This window comes from Helianthus annuus, chromosome 8, assembly GCF_002127325.2.
Source record: "Helianthus annuus cultivar XRQ/B chromosome 8, HanXRQr2.0-SUNRISE, whole genome shotgun sequence".
In the NCBI taxonomy this organism is placed as follows: domain Eukaryota; kingdom Viridiplantae; phylum Streptophyta; class Magnoliopsida; order Asterales; family Asteraceae; genus Helianthus; species Helianthus annuus.
In genome coordinates, this window is record NC_035440.2 from 13,078,267 (window position 1) to 13,089,758 (window position 11,492).

General features: G+C 30.4%; 1 long non-coding RNA gene across 7 annotated transcripts; it reads left to right on the forward strand.

The window, feature by feature from the left end:
• Positions 1-895: 895 nt before the first annotated feature.
• LOC110872116 lies at positions 896-5,069 on the forward strand. 7 transcript variants are annotated; one of them, XR_004864696.1, is made up of 8 exons: positions 896-1,189; positions 2,301-2,391; positions 2,494-2,695; positions 2,850-2,948; positions 3,365-3,445; positions 3,551-3,645; positions 4,355-4,446; positions 4,537-5,069. It is a non-coding gene; the product is annotated as an uncharacterized LOC110872116 (long non-coding RNA). The 7 variants fall into 7 exon arrangements; XR_004864695.1 differs by having other exon boundaries at positions 897-1,189; positions 2,494-2,658; XR_002554163.2 differs by having other exon boundaries at positions 2,494-3,006.
• The last annotated feature ends 6,423 nt before the right edge of the window (positions 5,070-11,492 follow it).

The window sequence follows — 11,492 nt, forward strand, 5'->3', positions numbered from 1 at the left end:
ACCGTATATTAAAACTGTCGTTATACACATGTGTATCATTTAATTAGGCACTTGTGTATTGCTAAAAAAATCATTGTTTAGACGAGGTGTAAAAATTACACATGTGTATAAGTAACTTTTGGTCAATTTTTTTTGTATGTATAATAAGCATTTGCTGGAACATGGCACATGTAAAATATGTATACACATATATATTCGAACCCCTGAAATTATACATCGGTGTATTAACCATATACTAACGAGTTATAATTGGCTTATGTCCTCTTGGCTTGTTTCGAACACCATATATTAGAATCCGTGTTATACATCTGTGTATCATCCAATTATACATATGTGTATTGACAGAAATCATATTGTTTCTGTTAAATGTAGAATTTAATAACTGGATATATGGTATAAAAGTGGTTAAGCAAATTATAAAATGACTAGACGTGTAAAAATTTTGTAAAAGAAATATGATGCTTGTTCAATAGATTGAAAGAAAAAGGAAATCGTGAACTTCATTTTTTGTTTGAATAATGGATTTAAATTATTGATTAATGGATAAATAAATTGATTCACAAAAAATAGGGATCAGTTACCATGTTGATTAATATTAATAAATACATATTAAGTTTATATGTACAATTACAATCCTATCATTTTTATCTAAAAAGTAAATCAATGGCTAGAATTAGTTCACTAGGTTCACAAACTAGGATGGTGTTCACTCTTGAACCTAACCCTAAATCTATTATATATAATAAATAAGAAAAATTTGGGCTACGTGGCAGCTTCATATTCCATCTAAAGTTCTGTTTGGGCGGGAAAATGCTTCGGGTTTTTTATTCATGAATATCCGTATCATAATACCCGCACCAAATACAAAATGGATAGATATATAAAGATGCTGTTTCTTTTCCTTTCTCACGCCGATCAAAAACCCTAATAGGCTAATTCTTTCTTCTTTTTGAATTGCTTTTCAATGATTTCCCCGATTCAATTCAAGTATCAGAAATCAAATCTTCATATTTCATTTCAAAATAAGATATCCGTGTCAAGTTTTCACATCTGAATCCTTTGAGATACGAAGAGAAGGATTGATGGAACGAGCTAAATCGAAAGACGGATGTGCAGGTGTGGTTCCGAAAGGAGTTCCGGTGTACGACGGAAAATACATACATACAGTGTGCTCAGAAATCTATTTGAGGTATTTTCTAATACGTTCCTCCGAGTCAACCTGTTGGTTGTGATGCTTCCGGGCTCATTGGATAATCACTTTCCTTCAAATTCACTTTAGTGTTTGAAAGTCATAAGTTTCTAATTTTATTGAGATTTGTATGTATGTTTTTTCGGAATAAATTGTTCATGCTTATGAACACAGTCTATTTAACATCAATTCTCATCATGTTCGTGAAATGAATTTGGCATTAGTTGAAAATTTTGGAGCCAATTTGTGAAAATTATTCAGATTTATATGCTTTTCAAGTGGGTTTCTTCATTAGAACCGTTTAGTTAGGAAATTCTTAGTTCATTAGATAGTTGATTTTAGGTTTGTTTTGCTAAATTATCACTTATTTGTTTTTATTCTTAAAATTATGGTGTTTAATTATGAAATCCTGAGTAGATTAGAAAGTAAATTGCAGGTTAATTTTGCTAGATGGTTACTTATTAATTCAAATGTGTAAAATTATAATACTTAATTGCAGTTATGCTAAGAATTCTGAAACACATATTACAAAAAGGTAATAGGAATAGGAATGATATGAACTAAAGTGATCAAAAGAACAAGAACATGAGATTTGAGTAAGCCTTTCTGCATCTTTCTTGAATCTGTAATGGGTCAAATGGTTAAAAATGTTCTGAAGAAATTTGGTAGGATGACTGGAGCGGGTCAAACGAATTGAATGTCGTGTAAAATGTAAAACAGAACAAAATCTCCTAAATCATTTGACTTAGAATGTGAAATCTCATGTGTTTGACTTAGAATCAGGTGAAGGTGATTGAAGGTTGAATAACTATCTCCAATAATTGGATTCTGGCATAAAAAGTGGAACCCGGAAACAAAAAGAACAGTTGTCTATCGAGGTTTCTTTGAGTAATTGATATGTATTTTTATGCAGAAATCTAATTTTACATTTTGTTTTTTTCCCCTTTGTTGCAACCCCAGATAGAGAATGCCTATAAAAGTGAGTAGTATCATACCATATATGTGTTTGTTCTATTAATAGTTACCGACATATGTTTAATTATTTTGTATAATATTTTATTCGGTTTTTAAGTTTTTTAGTCAAGTTAACGTGTTTTTTTTTGGTTTCCAGTTCTTGCCACTTTATTTTTGCGAGGCTTCAATTTTACAACGTTCCCAAGCACAAAATTACTATTGCTACAACTCAATTTTTAGAGTGGAAGGTAATTCATAGGAAAACTACAAATGGTTTCTTTTTCAAAGATGGATGGGCAAAAGTAGCTAAAGATATGTTTTGAGTTTTGGTATTTTGCTTTTTATTTCAGGTGGGCAATCTGTAACATTGGTTGGTTCAAAACTTATAACGTCTGGGGGAGAGGACAAGCATTTAATACTTTTGAATGACGTTAATTCCTTTGATCTAGAGACTATGATTTGGAATGTTGCCGAGACTACGCAAGTAGATTTGTACAACATTTTGGCAACCTCTGGTATATTTATGGGCATTGCCATTGTGCTATGGACTATGTATGTGTGGTTATGTGCTTAAGTGCCTATTTAAATTGTTTTTTATGGGAACCAAACAAAAAGGCCCACTTAGTCCGTTGGCTTTATTGTTCAAATTGCATAATCTTGATGTGGATCAAATACTTTTATGCATTATGTTTGGTTTTAAATGTAGAGTTCCTTTCAGTTGATTGCTGAATAGGATGGAAAGGAAAACTCTGTGTTGTAGACTTTCTTATTCTTGCAGACATGCAATTCAATAACATTCCAACAGGTACCCACAATAACCAACAGATTCCAGGCCATCGTTGTCGATAGCGAATAGCGACAAGGTACCTATAGGCTACGTAGCGAATAGCGACCGCTAATTTTGAAAATTTTTATATGTATATTACATCAAAATACCCTTGTATATATGCTATTTTACATGTATATTTAACAAAAACCTATAAATCCAGCTATTTTATAGCTATATCTAATTGATATTAACATAAAAAAACTAACCGTCGCTAAGTTTGCTATTTATCGCTAAGACCCATATAGCGACACTTGGTCGCATGGCTACATAGCACGCTATAGCGGTCGCTATAGCCGCTATTAACAACTATGTTCCAGGCAATAACAAAATATTCTATCGTTATATATGTTTTTTTAATAATTATGACAATAAGAAGTAAATTTTGGCACTAGCTCAGGAGTTCGATATCCCGTTGGGTGATGGAGTTCGTTTATAAGACTCAAGGACATGACTACAAAGAGAACTTGTATTAGGTAAACTAATTCTTTTTTTTTTTCACTATGCCAATTTTTGTACATCTAATTACCTATAAAGTTATAGTGGTTCTATTTATGATTTATATAAATCTGCCACACCAGGTACCTTACACATGGAGTTCTTGAAAATCTTTCTGGCCGCTCAAACAATATTCAGTGATCGTATTGGATGAAGCCCATGAATGGAGTCTAAACACGTAAGACCTCGTGTTATTTCCACTAACGCAACCTGAATTGTATAAAGATTATACACCAATGTACATTTATGTAGCCATTATTGAACGCAAGTATTCAATATGGACATTGTGTGCGTACATGACATGACTAAAATCAAGAACCATTTATAAGCAACTGGGCATAAATAGACCATCTTTAATTTATAAATATGTGTGCAAACACAAGGTTATGTAGTTAATATTCAAGTTTTGAGAGAATTAATGTACATTTTTGCTAACAGGTTCGTAGCCAGTGATTGCTAATAAGATCACATGGTTTTTTAGCATGGACTATTTGGCATGAATTTGAAAAAAAAAAACAAAAGAATGGTTGCTGAAATTTCTCATATACATGTCTTTTTAATAGGTATCAAGTATGTGCTAAAGTTTAAATATCTCCAACATTTGTTCAACAATATAGATTCAAGAGTAAATTAGTACTTATGTTTTAATGGTTTTAACCATTTCAGTCCAAAATCAAAATGTTAACGCCCTGAGTCCCTAGACACTTTTATATAACCATTTGAGTCCTGGGGATTTAGGGCGTTAAACTTTTTGATTTTGCACTCAAGTGGTTAAAACCACTAAAACACAAGGACTCAAAAAGTAATTTATTTTAAATACTATTTGTGCGACTTTTGACCTGTTTGATATGTTTTCTTTTTAGTTAACTAAGTCTATTTTTATGTAGACTGGTGTGGAGCCCAATGAAATCGACCTGGTTATGACTCAAAATGGCTGTCAAGATCAAAGGTCGTCAAGGCTTTTTGAAGGCTGCAAATGGTGACATTGTATCTCTAAATACTGGCTAAAAGTTGTTTATGTGCATTGAACTTTTCACCCAACATGACTCATTTTTTCCGCTTTTTGTAGGTCAACGGAGATGTTAAGGTCATTTTATTCTCATACGTATCAAGGGAAACATGGGTATTTAGAAGTTAACCGTGAAGGCATCTACTTACAACATGACGAAGATTAGTGATCGGGAGTCATTTGTGTTCCTTAGTTACTAATTTTTAGTTCGATCATGTCTCTTGCTATCTCCTATAACCATCCTACTCATGATATCGTATGACATTGTAGACTGGGAGACTAATTGTGTATGGGTTGGGCCGCAAAAGGTAGAGTATGGAGTTAGGAGAAATGTTGAAGGATGAAATTACGCTCAAAATAGTTCTTTCTGGCTGCCCCACTCTCAATGGTATATGGATGTCACTTTGTTATGATTTATTAAGCGACTTCAAGGATATCGAATTTTAGGTGTCTGTTAAATCAAAGAGGACTTGCATCTATAACGTTGGATGTGGTAGGGCGTGCTACACCAACTGGACTGAGCTCATGTTACTTTTAGTAAATTGTAAATGTAAACTTCATACCTAATGATACAATCCACTTTGTTACTAATTTATGCAATGCCACTTTATTTGCATTACTTTTATTGATACACGTATGATTAATGTAATTTAAATTTTCCTACCCGGGTTGCCACCCGGGTGATAACCTAGTTTATATAATAAAAAGAAACTTATTTTGGGACACTTGTCATTCTCTCATTTAATTGATTAAAATTATTAATAATACTAAAAATAATAATATTTAATCTAAATTAATACAAATTATTATTATTAATAATATTTAATCAAATCTAAAATTTAATCTAATACAAATTTTTAGAGTAAAGTCCTTTTTGAGTCCCTGTGGTTTGTATATTTTAACCATTTGAATCCAAAAACCAAATTTGTCTTGATTTGAGTCCCTGTGCTCTCTAATTTTAACCATTTGAGTCCCTGTGGTCTCTAATTTTAACCATTTGAATCCAAAACAGTCCCTGTGCTCTCTAATTTTAACCATTTGAGTCCCTGTGGTCTCTAATTTTAACCATTTGAATCCAAAAACCAAATGTTTCTAATTTGAATGTTGTTTACGTTTTGGATTCAAATGGTTAAAATTAGAAATCACAGGAACTCAAATCAAGACAAGTTTGGTTTTTGGATTAAAATGGTTAAAATGCACAAACCACATGGACTCAAAAAGAACTTTACTTAAATTTTTATTATCAATAATATTTAATCAAATCTAATAAGAATTCATACGAATTCCAAAGTTGATATTAACTTTCAAATAATTAAAAAAAATCCGCCTAACATCACAAATGTTTCTGTTAAATTCGATTAATTAATTTGTTCAACAATCACTATTATCTTTATCATTTAGTACGTTTAACCGATTTATCATAATACAACCTCCCACCTATTCAATCATATGATTTTCAATCTTATATTAACTAAATAAATAAGATTAATATTCAATCTTATCCTACTTTAAATATTAAAAAAATCCGTTAGTTCAGATTAATATTCAGTCTTATCCAACTTTAAATATAAAAAAATCCGTTAGTTTTTTTAAATATACTTTTTTTATTATTTGGTATATAAAATCATATTTATTCAACCCATGTAATACACGGGGGGTTTTAAAAAAATTTAATTTTTTTTTTATTATTTGGTAAACAATGTTACATTTATTCAACCCGTCTAATACAATGGTTTTAAAGATATTTTTTTAATTATTTGGTATATAATATTACATTTATTCAGCCCGTACAATACATATGGTTTTTATAGATATAACTTATTTTATTATTTAATATATAAAATTACATTTCTTCAACCCGTGCAATAAAGAAGGCTTTTAAAAAAATAATATTTTATTATTTGGTATATAAAATTCATTTATTCAACCCGTGTAATACACGGGGTTATAACCTAGTATATATATATATATATATATATATATATATAGGGAAAGGTTAACGTACAAAACTGCTTAACATACAAAACGTACGCGACGGCATCACAACAGGCGTAATTAACTTTATAACATGCGTGATTATACATTGAACAAAAAAGCCATGCGTGATTACCATACATGATTAGGTTTCATGCGTAATAATGCACAATTTTGGTCCCATGCGTGATTAGGTTTCCATTTACAACTTGCGTGATTTTCAAATGCACTTGCGTAATTTGGTCGCGTACGTTTTGTACGATAAGCTGTAATGTACATTATACTTTCTCTCTCTCTCTCTCTCTATATATATATATATATATATATATATATATATATATACTAGTGCTAATACCCGCGAATTTCGCGGTGTTGATAAATGATATGTTTTTTTTTATTTTTAGAAAAAAAAAATAGTGTTTAAACTGATCATAAAAATAAAGAAACTGTACGCATTGACTTTTTATGGAAATCTGAATTGAACATTTGTTGGTTTTGTTATGCTCTAACCAGCTAGCCCATTTTGAGAGGAATAACAACTAACCAATATATCTCACAGAAATAACATGATTTCTAGCCTGTTTGAAGAAAAACATAACTAATGTGATAAAACTCTTAAAATGTGATAAAATGACATCTATGACCGTACAATATGATTTATAATAACACATAACTAATGTGATAAAACTCTTAAAATGTGATAAAATGATATCTATGTCCATCCAATATGCTTTATAATTCACAAAGTTGTAACCATCGTACAATTGGATCTATAAAAGATAATTGGTACAAAAGTTTGAAGACAAACATCTTGATTGAACTATGGTGTCCACGGTCCTCTATTCTTATAGACCTAAATTATCAGGCTCAGTATGAACTCTTATTATTACCTGCTCAACAATATAAACAATTTAAATATTTAATCATACTTTTTGATAGTATGCTTTAATAATAGACGTTGGGTGATATTCAACCATAGGAGCCACTAAGTATTTTATAGTTGCATGTAAAAATAGGACTAACATTTTTTATACCATTAATGGTAAAACTTTTGTTCAAAAAATAAAATTTTATGATGATGTACTAATTCTTAGAATAAAAATTTCGAGAAAATAAACATTTGACAACACTCAACCTGTGTGACCCATTCCCATTTGGCTAAACTTTTGGGTTAAACGGGTTAAAAATGTCATTTTGGTTAATTTCTATTCTCTATATAATAATTATTTAAAATAACTTTTAACAGAAATTGTAGCATCTTTGCTAAAGAAAATCACTTCTCAGAAATCACATTGTGAAGATAAGCAACCAAACCAATGCTAACTAAAATACAAAATCCGAGATCAATAAAGTTAAAACTAACAGTGTAGAAATTTAATAACTTTTTGATAAATAGAGTATGTAAACATTTTAATCCTTGTGTTAATCCACTTTAGTATTGAATGATTTAGCCATTGAGGATTTTGCTATTGCAAATGAAACATCTTTAATTTAAAGTTCAAAAAATCATTAGAAATTAAGTTGGATTGGATCTCTGCATTTGCCTCTGGAGCTGGAAGTGCCCGACCACTCGATCACGAATATGATTAGCTGTTGTACATGCTTGTGCTTCTAAATATGACCTGTTGTGCATGCTTCACTGTCATCGTATATAGACATCAAGTCACCTAACTATTTCCCATAGTATTAAACTGAACAGCTGATAGATTGCATCCACAGAAATGGATGTCAAGCAACAGGTAGTCAATACACGAAGCACAATGACTGCAAATATGAAAAATTTAAAAAAAATCACTTTTAACATGAAAAAAATAATAAATATAACAATAATTAGATCACATAAACATGAACATAGCTTGAATAGAAATCATGGTATCATCCTGTACTTCGGGTACCGACTCTAAGAAGTTACAAAAGTTATTATCGTCTATTACTTTAGCCTGCCATAATATTGCCTAATACTTTAGCCTTCTAATCTCAAGAGTCCAGTTAGAATTATATAATTCTCCTAAATTGAGAGCACAAGTATTTTTAGTATTGGTCCCTAAATCATGTATTAAATAAGAGATTATATGTGGTTTTCCAATATGGAAAACCAACTACTTAATTAAATTAAACAATGTTTTGAAATTATTAGTCCTTAAACCTAAAATTGAACTATAGAATGTGTTTGGCCGAGTTTAAATAAGCTTCAATAATCCAATCTAATCACTAACCGATGGATATAGATTGCTTATTTTAACATTTACGGAATGGGTCGACCCGATTATCTTAAAGTACCAATGGGTAAGAAAGGTTACACAAAAATAATTATAAGAAAGATACGGGTCAAACGAACTAAAAGTCACCAAAAATGTAATAAACATATATTTAGTCATATTTGGCACAGTAGTTACATATAATAATATCTCACATTTTTATCATATCTGGCTCAGTAGGATATCATTCCAAACATTTCAAATATGACTAGATTTAGTTCACTAGTTTCACAAAGTAGGACGGTGTTCACTCTTGAACCTAGCCCTATATATATATATATATATATATATATATATATATATATATATATATATATATATATAAGGGTAACATGAGAACCACCTTGAGTTGTGAGCACCATGAGAACTAAGTTTTTCAAAAGGTTTTACCAAAAAAAATTCCTTAAAAATCCTAAAAAAAAATCATTTGTTTCAGCAAAAAAAAATAAAAAATGTAGCATTCAAAAAATTACATTAGGTGTAAAAACCATTTTCATCGTCGTAACAAAACTTACATCAGGCGTAACTACCGACTTGAGATTTTTTTTTGTTTCTTTTTTTCACAAATGTGTTTATAATATTTTCATCTACGTTTGTGAAAAAAAATAGTGGCGCAACTCGGGCGGAAAGTAGGAGTTCTTATTGTTCTCACAACTCGTGGTGGTTCTTAATTGGACCGAAGCATATATATATATATATATATAGGGGGCTGCTAGAATGAGAACCACCCCGAGTTGTAAGAACCGCGAGAACCACACCATCCGGATCGCCGTTTACCATGATTTTTTTTACACCTAGATGTTTGTATTATAAACACATCCGTAAAAAAAAAAAAAATTTAAACGCCGCGGCCGAGGGGGTAGTTTTTTACACCACAAGTTTGGTGTTTTTATTTTTTTTCTTTTTTCTTCTTTTTTACACCAAACTTGTGATGTAAAAAACTACCCCCTCGGTCGCGGCGTTTAAATTTTTTTTTTACGGATGTGTTTATAATACACACATCTAGTTGTAAAAAAAATCATGGTAAACGGCGACCCGGATGGTGTGGTTCTCGCGGTTCTTACAACTCGAGGTGGTTCTTATTTTAGCGCAATTATATATATATATATATATATATATATATATATATATATATATATATATATATATATATATATATATATATATATATAGTGGAGGGTTCAAATGAAAAGAATTTGTTTATAAGAAGAAAAAAAAAAGAAGTTTCAACCAATAAGAATGCTTCATTTTATTTCATTTAATATTTGTATTTATTTTTAATATAAGGATATATTGGTAAACTTACATAAATCATTAATTTGCATTTTTCTCCTTTAATAACTAGCTAAATTAAATTTGTAACTCCTTTTCAAAGTATATACTTTTCCAAATTAAAAAAACAACTTAATTTAAAGTGTAGAATAAATTACTAGTTGTGTAGGATAAATTACGAGTTGTGTAGGATATATTTCGAGGTGTGTAGGATAATTTTCGACTGTGTACGATAAAATTCTATAATGTGTAGGGTATATGTAGGAAAATTTTGATATGTGTAGGTTTTGTAGATTATATGTAGGATAATTGATGATTAGTTGACTAATTAATTAAAGAGAGGAAAATTAATGATATGAGTTATAAATGAAATAGCATTTTACTAATATGCCCTTTCTTCTTTTTCTTCTCACATTAAATTTATTCTCAAATGAACCTTCCTCTATATATATATATATATATATATATATATATATATATATATATATATATATTGGGAGGGGCATATGCAAGAACTCCATTTATTGTGAGAACCGCGAGAACCAGTGTGAACACAACCTAAAATAGCTAAAAAAACCTACCCCCCCCAAGCTAAATGCTAAAAACTAAAACCCCCAAAAAACATAAAAAAAACCTAACCCCCCCCCCTCCCAAAAAAAAACTTAAACCCCCCTCCCCCACCCCTCAAAAACCTAAACCCCCCCCCCCCCCCAAGCTAAAATGCTAAAAACTAAACACCCAAAAAACCTAAAAAAATCTAAAAAAATTCTTAAAAAATCAAAAAAAAAAATCTAATTTTTTTTTTAATATTTTTATGCTCAAATCGCTACTTTTAGTGGCCAAAAAAATTTTTTTAATTTTTTTTTTGGCTTCGAAAAGTAGCGATTTTTATATAAAAAATATTAAAAAAAATTGTGTGATTTTTAGCTATTTTTAGGCATTTTTGGTTGTGTTCACATTGGTTCTCGCGGTTCTCGCAATAAGAGGTGGTTCTCGCATGATCTTCTCCCTATATATATATATATATATGGAGGGGCTCATGCGAGAACTCCATTTATTGCGAGAACCGCGAGAACCAATGTGAACACAACCTAAAATAGTTAAAAAAACCTAGCCCCCCCCCCCCCAAAAAAAAAAAAAAAAAAAAAAAACCTGACCCCTCCCACCCAAGCTACCCCCCCCCTCCCAAGCTAAATGCTAAAAACTAAAACCCCCCAAAAAACTTAAAAAAAACCTAACCCCCCCTCCTCCCCTCAAGCTAAAATGCTAAAAACTAAACCCTCAAAAACCCTAAAAAAATCTAAAAAATCAAAAAAAAATCTAAAAATTTTTTTTAATATTTTTTATGCTTAAATCGCTACTTTTAGTGGCCAATTTTTTTTTTTAAATTTTAATTTTTTTTGCTTCGAAAAGTAGCGATTTTTATATAAAAATTATTAAAAAAAAATTTGTGTGATTTTTAGCTATTTTTAGGCATTTTTGGTTGTGTTCACATTGGTTCTCGCGGTTCTC